The sequence below is a fragment of the Budorcas taxicolor genome, chromosome 19 (assembly GCF_023091745.1).
Source record: "Budorcas taxicolor isolate Tak-1 chromosome 19, Takin1.1, whole genome shotgun sequence".
NCBI lineage: Eukaryota > Metazoa > Chordata > Mammalia > Artiodactyla > Bovidae > Budorcas > Budorcas taxicolor.
The window spans coordinates 31,053,065-31,064,021 of record NC_068928.1 but is presented as its reverse complement, the minus strand read 5'-3'; positions in this window follow the sequence as shown (position 1 = coordinate 31,064,021).

The window sequence follows — 10,957 nt, the reverse complement described above, 5'->3', positions numbered from 1 at the left end:
AAGAAGACCAAAAATAAGCCCAGAGAAAGCGGAAGGAATGAAATCATAAAGGGCAGAAATAAAGAAGTGTAAAACAAAATCAAAACAGAGAAAATCAAGAAACAAAGAGCTGGTTCTTTGAGAATACAGTTGAAAAAACCTCTACCACAACTGAAAACAGGAAGAAAGAGAAGACAGAATAGGAATGAAACAGGAAATATCACTACAAAATCCTGCAGATTTCAAAAGGTTGTCTTTGAACAATTAACCACATACATGTAAATTTGACAAGTTACATGAAATGAACTAATGTACTTAAAAACAAATTACAATACACTCAATAGGAAAGAAATAATCTAAATAGCCCTGTAACTATTAAGAAATTGAACTTGTACTATTAAAAATCTTGGGAAAAAAATTCAGATCCAGAGATTTCACAAGAGAACTTCACGAAATATTTAAAGAAGAATTAGCACTGATTCTACATAATCTCTTCCAGAATACAGAAGAGGAGGAAACACTTCCCAATTGATTTTATGAAGCTAGTATTCCTTTGATACCAAAACCAGACAAAAAACAGTTAAAAAAAAAAAAAAGCTAACTATAAACCAATATTCCTCACAATATAGATGCCTTGATCCAAGTTTGTACTCAACACTCATTCAATATAGTGCTAGAAGTTTTACTTAGGGCAATAAAGGAAATTAAAAAAAACATATAGATATGAAAGGAACAAATTAAAATGTCCCTATTTGCAGATGACATGTTTGTTTATGTAGAAAATACCAAGGAATCTACCAAGAAAAAAAAAAATTCCTACAGCCAATGAATTCAGCAAGGTTACAGGACATAAAGTAAGCAAACAAAAATAAATTTAATTTCTATATACTAGCAGTGAATATATATTAGGATTAAAAATAAAATACTATTAACAACGACTTTGAAAAACAAAATACTTAGGAATAAATTTTTAAATACATAGGCACAGAAAGTACATGTTGAAAAGTAAAAAAATACTTATGAAAGAAATAAAAAACCTACATCAAGGGAGAAATACTGTGTTTGTGGACTGGAACACTCAACATAATAAAGATATCAATATTCACAAAATTAGTTATGATTAAATACAATCCCAATCAAAATTCCAAAAGGATTTGTTATAGATACAATCCAAAATCAATATGAAACTGCAAAGGGGGTAGAATATACAAAACAATTTTTAGAAAGACTAAATTTGCAGTACTCATTCAATTTTAAGACCTATATAAAACTAATCAAAAGAATATGGTAGTGAAAGGATAGAAAAACAGATCAATGGGACAGAATAAGGAAAATGGACCTAGATAGATATATGCAACTGATTTCTGACAAAGATGTAAAGAGGAAGAAGAGTCCTTTTAACAAACTATGCTGGTACAATTGGACATTCATATCAAAAAATATGAACTTTGTCCCCTACATCATATCATATATAAAAATTCATAAAGGTTCACAGACCTAAATACAAAACCATAAAACTTTTGAAGAAAACATGAGAAAATATCTTTGACCTTGGGTTAGGTGATGAGTTCTTAGAAATAGCAAAAGCATGATCCATAAAAGAAAAAAAAAAAGGATACATTAGACTTCATTTAAATTAAAAGCTTCTGCTCTGTGAAAGGCACTTCTAAAAACTGAAAAGGAAATCCATTGAAACAAGAAATATTTAAATATTTGTAGTTCACATAAAAGAACTGTATCCAGAATATATGCAGAACTCTCAAATTCAACAGTAAAAAAAAATCCTGTTACAAAATGGGCAAAAATATCCAAACATAAACTTTTTTAAATTTATTTTTTAGTTGAAGGATAATTGCTTTACAGAATTTTTAACAGAAACTTTATCAAAGAAGATGAATAAATGGCAAATAAGCACAAGAAAAATTGTTCAATATCAGTATCCACTAGGAAAATGCAAATTAATACCCAAATGAGATAACACAATTGATATAACAAAACAACAACAAAAAGTGCAAAACCCTGACTATATCAAGTTCTGGAGAAGATGTGGAACAACTGGAATTCTTACACACAGCTGAGGGCGGGGCAATGGAAGATGGAACAGTCACTGGGAAAACAGCTTGGTAGTTTTATGAACTTGAACATCCACTTGCCACATGACCTAGCAATCCCACTCTATAGAAATGAAATTTATGTTCCCCCCTAAAAAACCCTCATAAATGTTCATAGACACTTAATGCATAACAAGCAAACATCCTAAATGTCCTTCATCGGGTGAGTGGATTAATAACAGAATACACTCAACAATTTGTAAAATACTCAGTCAATCCTAAAGGAAACCAACCTTGAATATAATTGGAAGGACTGATGATGAAGCTCTAATACTTTGGTCACCTGATGTGAAGAGACTCAATGGAAAAGACCCCAATGCTGGGAAAAGTGAGTGTAAGTCACTCAGTTGTATCCAACTCTTTGCAACCCCATGGACAATACAGTCCATGGAATTCTCCAGGCCCAGAATACTGGAGTGGGTAGCCTATCGCTTCTCCAGTGGATCTTCCCAGCCCAGAAACTGAACCAGGGTCTCCTAAATTGCAGGCGGATTCTTCACCAACTGAGATATGAGGGAAGCTGAGTGGGAAAGGTTGATGCTGGGAAAGGTTGACGGCAAAAGGAGAAGGCGGCAGCAAAGGATGAGATGGTTAGATAGCATCACCAACTCAATGGACATGAATTTGAGCAAACTCCAGGAGATAGTGAAGGGTAAGGAAGCCTGGTGTCCTGCAGTTTACAGTGTTGCAAAGAGTCAGACACAACTTACCAACTGACCAACAACAAATACTCAACAATAAGTAGGAAGGGTCTATTGACACAAGTGACCATATGGATAGGTGTTTAAAGACATTATGCTCAGTTGAGAGAGGCCACATGCCCTTATCTGGTACCCAAATGAAACATCTTTTAACAGAACAATGCCTATTACAATAATATTTTAGTAATCATTGTTTTGCTAAAATATTTTCTAATATTTTCTACTGTGTTCATGATATTAATTTCACTATCACTAATGGGTTCAGTTCAGTTCACTTTCTCAGTCGTGTCTGATTCTTTGCAATCCCATGGACTGCAGCATGCCAGGCCTCCCTGTCCATCACCAACTCCCAGAGTTTACTCAAATTCATGTCCATTGAGTCGGTAATGTTATCCAACCATCTCATCCTCTGTTGTCCCCTTCTCCTCCTGCCTTCCATCTTTCCCAGCATCAGGATCTTTTCAAATGAGTCAGTTCTTTGCATCTGGTGGCCAAAGTATTGGAGTTTCAGCTTCAGCATCAGTCCTTCCAATGAATGCTCAGGACTGATTTCCTTTAGGATGGACTGGTTGTATCTCCTTGCTGTCCAAGGGATTCTCAAGAGTCTTCTCCAGCACCACACTTCAAAAGCATCAATTTGTCAATGCTCAGCTTTCTTTATAGTCCAACTCTCACATCCATACATGACTACTGGAAAAATCATATCTTTGAGTAGATGGACCTTTGTTGGCAAAGTAATGTCTCTGCTTTTTAATAAGCTGTCTAGATTGGTTGTAACTTTTCTTCCAAGGAGCAAGCGTCTTTTAATATCATGGTTGCAGTCACCATCTGTAGTGATTTTGGAGCCCCCAAAAATAAAGTCTGTCATTGTTTCCAGGAAGTGATGGGACCAGATGCCATGATCTTAGTTTCCTGAATGTTGAGTTTTAAGCCAACTTTTTCACTCTCCTCTTTCACCTTCATCAAGAGGCTTTTTAGTTCTTCTTTGCTTTCTGCCATAAGGGTGGTGCCATCTGAATATCTGAGGTTATTGATATTTCTCCCCGCAATCTTGATTCCAGCTTGTGTTTCTTCCAGTCCGGCGTTTCTCATGATGTACTCTGCATAGAAGTTAAATAAGCAGAGTGACAATATACAGCCTTGATATACTCCTTTTCCGATTTGGAACCAGTCTGTTGTTCCATGTCCAGTTCTAACTGTTGTTTCCTGACCTGCATATAGATTTCTCAAGAGGCAGGTCAGGTGGTCTGGTATTCCCATCTCTTCCAGAATTTTCCACAGTTTGTCATCCACACAGTAGAAGGCTTTGGCATAGTCAACAAAGCAGAAGTAGATGATTTTCTGGAACTCTCTTGCTTTTTCGATGATCCAGCAGATGTTGGCAATTTGATCTCTGGTTCCTCTGCCTTTTCTAAATCCAGCTTGAACATCTGGAAGTTCACAGTTCACATACTGTTGAAGCCTAGCTCAGAGAATTTTGAGCATTACTTTGCTAACATGTGAGATGAGTGCAATTGTGCGGTAGTTTGAACATTCTTTGGCATTGCCTTTCTTAGGGACTGGAATGAAAACTGACCTTTTCCAGTTCTGTGGCCACTGCTGAGTTTTCCAAATTTGCTGGCATACTGAGTACAGCATTTTCACAGCATAATCTTTTAGGATTTGAAATAGCTCAACTGGAATTCCATCACCTCCACTAGCTTTGTTCATAGTGATGCTTCCTAAGGCCCACTTGACTTCACATTCCAGGATGTCTGGCTCTAGGTGAGTGATCACACCACAGTGATTATCTGGATCGTGAAGATCTTTTTTGTATAGTTCTTCTGTGTATTCTTGCCACCTCTTCTTAACATCTTCTGCTTCTGTTAGGTCCATACCATTTCTGTCATACCAACTATGGGTTGGGATTCTGCATTTTAAAAATGCTGTCCTAGAGAAACCCCTGGGCATTTATCAGGAGACATTTTCAAAACATTCAGCAGATTTTTCTTTTCTTTTGGTTAAACAAAAAATTAGGGGGAAAAAGGTCATCAAGAAGAGAATTTTTTTAATGGTATATATTTACATAATGTTATACCATATGTTAATACATTAATAAAAATAGTTAAATAAAATTTACCCAAAACAACATTGATGAATCTAATAAGTACTGTGACTGGGGAAAAACAAAAGACTACTTTGATATGATTTTCATAAGGCTCAAACCTAAAAACTACAAAACGACATATTGTTACAGGATGAATACACATGTAATCAAATGAAAAACAATGCATTTTAGATGGTGGTTATCTCTAGAAAAGGAAGAGGGGTGGGATTTGAAAAGGATAAACAGGTAGCTCCAACACAATTGTTAGTGTTCTGGTTCTGAGTTTATACAGTACATTCATAGCTTTAACATGGTTCAGAATATGTATATGAAAATACAGGTAATCTATGTCTCAAACAAAAGATAATATAAAAAATAAGCCCCAAGTATTAAGCATAAACTTGCATAAATGGTTCCTTGCATAAATGATTTATATACATATACATATATAGTTATACACACACACATATATTTAAGGCAGAATATAGGGAATCTAATGAGTATTTTTTGTTTTATAGTCTTCTGGGATTATAGGACTCATTTATGCAAGTTTATATACATACACTGGAGAAAGGAATGGCAACCCACTCCAGCATTCTTGCCTGGAGAATCCCATGGACAGAGGAGCCTGGCGGGCTACAGTCCATGGGGTCACAAAGAGTCGGACATGACAAAGTGACTTTCACTTCACTTCATATATACATATGTTTTATATACAATAAATATATCATACATGCAATATACATAAACTGTGACATTATAAACATTTTCTTTAAAGATATTACTACTTTTTCTTTAAGAGTAAGAGTTGAGTTTTAGGGCATCTTGATTGCTAGCTAATTATTCACAGTTCAACTGCACATAAAATAAAATTATCAATCAAAACAATGTAACTATATAATTGATAAGGCAGCAACAAACTCCTTTAAAAGAAAAGGATCTTGTGCTGGAGACAAATTTTGCTGTTAAAGTGTGGGGTCATACACTTATTTGGAAATCAAAAGGATTTAAGAAACTCCTAGAATGTTTTGCTGACCTGGGAAGACTGATCAATACTGAATTGATTGGAGGTCGCTTAGCCCGACTGTCCACTCGCCGGAGACTTCCTCCATTACACACGAAGCACTTCAACAGAGCACTCAAGACTGACCCAAGCAAGGTGGTGGGCTCAAAGGTGATGCTAATTTTAGGAAGCCTGGTAATTTTGGTTTCATCTTTGTAAATGAAAGAGCATTGTTCACTACTAAGACAATGAACACTACTGTTTTCAGAGGGTGCGTCATTCTACAGAGTGATAGGCACTGTGTAGGTGACACCTGAGTACAAGTCATGTATTTTTATTTTTTACACCAAGAGACTAATGCAAATCAGAGCCTTGGGCAAATGGATCTAAAAATGGTGTACTGTTCTCCTTAGGGGCTTAGGAGAATAATCACCATCACCCACAAAAATCCTGACTGTCGCCAGTGTCATACTGGAGCTTGTCAGGTCACAGAATGTGTTCCATGAAAAAATAGCTATTAGACACTCCAAAGAAAAGCGCTCTGTGCAAAAAAATGTTAGGAAACACTGAAGGTTATATTATCCATTAACAGAGTCTTATTAAAGTATTAAAGGCTCTGAGACATCCTGTAGGAAATTAAATGGCTTAGCCAACTCGTCATTTCCCAAATCTATAAAAATATAGTTCACATAACACCAGTTTGCAACCACATCCTGAGTGCGGAGTATGACAGTGAAGGAAACATTCACTATGGACATGCTGGAGATCTTACCTGACATGCTGCCTTAGAGTTCCAGCCTCATCACAGAAAGACATTTAGTGGCGAGAGAGCCAAGCAATGATTCTCAGCTGTCATTACGGAAGTCTCAGAGTGAAGCTGCCTTTAAAGCAGAGATAGTCTCATTACAGGAATTCCTTGGTGGCTCAGTGGAAAAGATTCCCTGGAGGAGGAAATGGCAACCCATTCTTTCTGCAAAATCCCATGAGCAGAGGAGCCCGGCTGGCTGCAGTCCATGGGGTCTCAAGGAGTCGGTCACCACTGAGCACACAAGCACTGGGCTATGGGGGTCCCTACCAGTCTAGTACCTGAACCTGCAGTGACTCAGAAGAGGAAGAATAGTGTCCAGACAACAGAAGCTTACAAACAGATGAGTGGAGGTATGGATTCATGATTGGTTGTTTGCCTATCAAAGATGTGCTTGCAGGCAAACTGTCTGCTCTCTCCAGGAATCAGCCAGGCCTGGGAGAGGCAGTCTCTCCAGAGACAGTTCAGTTCAGTCGCTCAGTCATATCCGACTCTTTGCGACCCCATGAATCCCAGCACGCCAGGCCTCCCTGTCCATCACCAACTCCCGGAGTTCACTCAAACTTACATCCATCGAGTCAGTGATGCCATCCAGCCATCTCATCCTCTGTTGTCCCCTTCTCTTCTTGCCCCCAATCCCTCCCAGCATCAGAGTCTTTTCCAATGAGTCAACTCGTCGCATGAGGTGGCCAAAGTACTGGAGTTTCAGCTTTCGCATCATTCCTTCCAAAGAAATCCCAGGGCTGATCTTCAGAATGGACTGGTTGGATCTCCTGGCAGTCCAAGGGACTCTCAGGAGTCTTCTCCAACACCACAGTTCAAAAGCATCAATTCTTTGGCGCTCAGCCTTCTTCACAGTCCAACTCTCACATCCATACATGACCACTGGAAAAACCATAGCCTTGACTAGATGGACCTTTGTTGACAAAGTTATGTCTCTGCTTTGCAATATGCCATCTAGGTTAGTCATAACTTTTCTTCCAAGGAGTAAGCGTCTTTTAATTTCATGGCTGCAGTCACCATCTGCAGTGATTTTGGAGCCCCAAAAAACAAAGTCTGATACTGTTTCCACTCTTTCCCTATCTATTTCCCATGAAGTGATGGGACCAGATGCCATGATCTTAGTTTCCTGAATGTTGAGCTTTAAGCCAACTTTTTCACTCTCCTCTTTCACCTTCATCAAGAGGCTTTTTACTTCCTCTTCACTTTCCACCATAAGGGTTGTGTCATCTGCATATCTGAGGTTATTGATATTTCTCCCAGCAATCTTGATTCTAGCTTGTGCTTCTTCCAGCCCAGCGTTTCTCATGATGTACTCTGCATAGAAGTTAAATAAGCAGGGTGACAATATACAGCCTTGACATACTCCTTTTCCTATTTGGAACCAGTCTGTTGTTCCATGTCCAGTTCTAACTGTTGCTTCCTGACCTGCATATAGGTTTCTCAAGAGGCTCCTGAGACAATGAGACTTCAAATGCCCAATCATGAAGTATACAGAAAACATAGTGAAGACAGTCACTTTTTTTTAAAGGCAGATGTTATTATCTTGAATTTTTTTAATTAAGTCAACTCTAAATTAAGTCATCATCTTAGTATAATATGAAGCCCGTGGTGGCTCAGATGGTAAAGAATCCGCCTACAATGCAGGAGACCTGGGTCCAGTCCCTGGGTCAGGAAGATCCCCTGGAGAAGGGAATGGCTATCCACTCCAGTATTCTTGCCTGGAAAACCCAATGGTCAGAGGAGCCTGGTGAGCTGCGGTCCATAGGGTCACAAAGAGTTAGATACGACTTAGTGACTAACAGTACTAATATGCCAAAGCATAGTCCTGGACCCACAGTATCAGCATTGCTCCTGCTAGCATTCAGCTGGTGTTCTTTGAGAACTGTTACATCTGTAGATGTATTCTTGATGAATCTGCAGAGAGAGATGTATTCCACGTCCACTTTCTCCTGCACCATCCTGACTCCCTCCTCCTGGAGTGCTTCTTAAAGCAGATTGCCGGAGCTCATTCCCAGAAGTTCTGACTCAGAAGGTCTGGTTGGGACTGGAGAATTGGCATTTCTAACAAGTTTGAAAGTAATGCTGATACTGTGGGTCCAGGACTATGCTTTGATGTATTATACTGTTAGTCACTAAGTTGTATCTGACTCTCTCTGACCCTATGAACTGCAGCACGCCAGGCTTCCCTGTCCTGCACTATCTCCCAGAGTTTACTCAAACTCATGTCCATTGAGTCAGTGATGCCATCCGACCATCTTATCCTCAATTGCCCCCGTTCTCCTCTAGAACATCCTGCTGAGTCAACAAATTTATCTTCTCAAGGTCCCCAAACTGCCCCCATCTTCCACACCCAGGCATCTCCCACTCTTCAAACCAATCCCCACCAACCCTGCCTGCCTGATACACTCTATGCTGCAGGCACATCTAACTTTCCCTTGTTCACCAAACAAGCGCCCCTGGGACATCTATCATGCTCAGCAACGGAAAGCACTTAGACACAGCACGTGCTCTATAAACACTCATTACAATGCAGTGCCATCTTTGATACAATCGGGCACAGTGGCTTTCCCTACTCAAACTTGCTCATTTTGTCAGACTCTGCTAACTGGCTCTCTCCTAAAGGCCATCCCCACCTCTGCTGCTTTGCCATCTCTCACCAAAGAAGGTGGGAGGCCAAAACCGTCCCAGTTTCTCCTGAAATTAGGAATACCCATGTGTCCTGGTTCTAGGCTCTAAGACAGAAGCAGAAGTATGCTTCGGAGTCATCTGGAAAAGCTCTACTTGCCTGATAAGAATGAAGAGGACACAGCTGTCAGGCTCTTTGTCCTCTTCCTGCTTTGGATGAAGATATGATGGCAGGAGTGGCAGCAGCTGTTTTGTAATCGTGGAGAACTGTCAGAACTGCAGAGATGCTGGCTTGACATGACCGAATCACTGATACAACTCCACACACCATTTACACCTGGACTTACTTTTGAGAGAAATCAACCCTTTTCAAAGCCATTCTAAGTGGATTTTTCTATTACTAAACTCAGTACAATCTCAGCTCAGCATACTGGCTGCAGAGGGTCTCATCCTATAGCTTATCTTATTCTGATTAAAAGTGCAATTATTTGATATTCCTGAAATTGTCCATAGTCCCCTCCATCTTAAAATCAGTATAGCAATTATTAATTTTTCACTGAGAATCTTCATTAACTACCAGTCTGAACATGAATACATGTGGGGGGTGGCGGTGTGAGAATTACTGAGAAAGGCTTCCAAAGGCGGTAGCATCAGCAGGTACTGAGGGCTGGGTAGGATTTGCCAGACAGAAACAAGGGAGACAGTCCAAAGTGGCAGAGCAACCACGAAAGGCATTCCCTTTGCACCAAGAAAAGGCAACTAAATAAAGAGAAGCAGGTTAACAAGAAGAAAATCGCCTCTTGGGAATAAGAAGAGACACACGTGGCCAAGTTATTCTAATGCCAGGACAAAGCTGTATTTTCAAAACAAGGCACAAACAACACTTAAATTGAGAAAGAAAACACCTTATTTAACTAGTTTCTTCTGAGACCTTCAAGAAGAAAAAGACACCTATTAAAAACATAGAAAGCTATGAAAATAACAACAATTGGACCCCAGAGAGATTTCTGGAAGTAAGCCCTATAGAAGTTCCTGGGGGGAAATGATGGAAAAAAACAGAATGGGAAATTAGTGAAAGAGAGAGCAGAAAATTCTTAGAATGAAAGAGACACCCAAGCCCTCAAATTGTGAGTGCCTGGACTGTGAAGGACACAATAAAACAAAGAGATCCTAAAGGCTGTCAGAGAGGATGAAGCTATCAAATTGCAACAATCAGACCATCAGCAGAATTTATTAGAAATAACTGACGATAGACTACCACAGACCAATTCCAAAATTCTGAGTGTAAATCCATTTCAATCTAAAAACAATTTTTATTATGGTAACTTATCAGTCAAGAACAGAGACAAAATAAAATCATTTTTAGAAATAGAAAAGGAGGTTACCTCTCTTTCTGAGAAAACTCCTTAAGGATGCACTCCAGGGAAAACTAAGGATAAAACTTCAATCCAGCAAGAAATGACAGAAATAAACCTGAGACCAGAAGACGTCAGCCCCTCAGGAAACTTTGTGAACAGTAAGTCCAAGTCATAACTCAGTGACCTCGAAGATGAAGACAGCAAACAAGATAATAGATGGAATGACTAAGCCGGAAGGTATGAAGGCATATGATTCTCCCAAGAAGAAGAAACAAGATAACCCCAA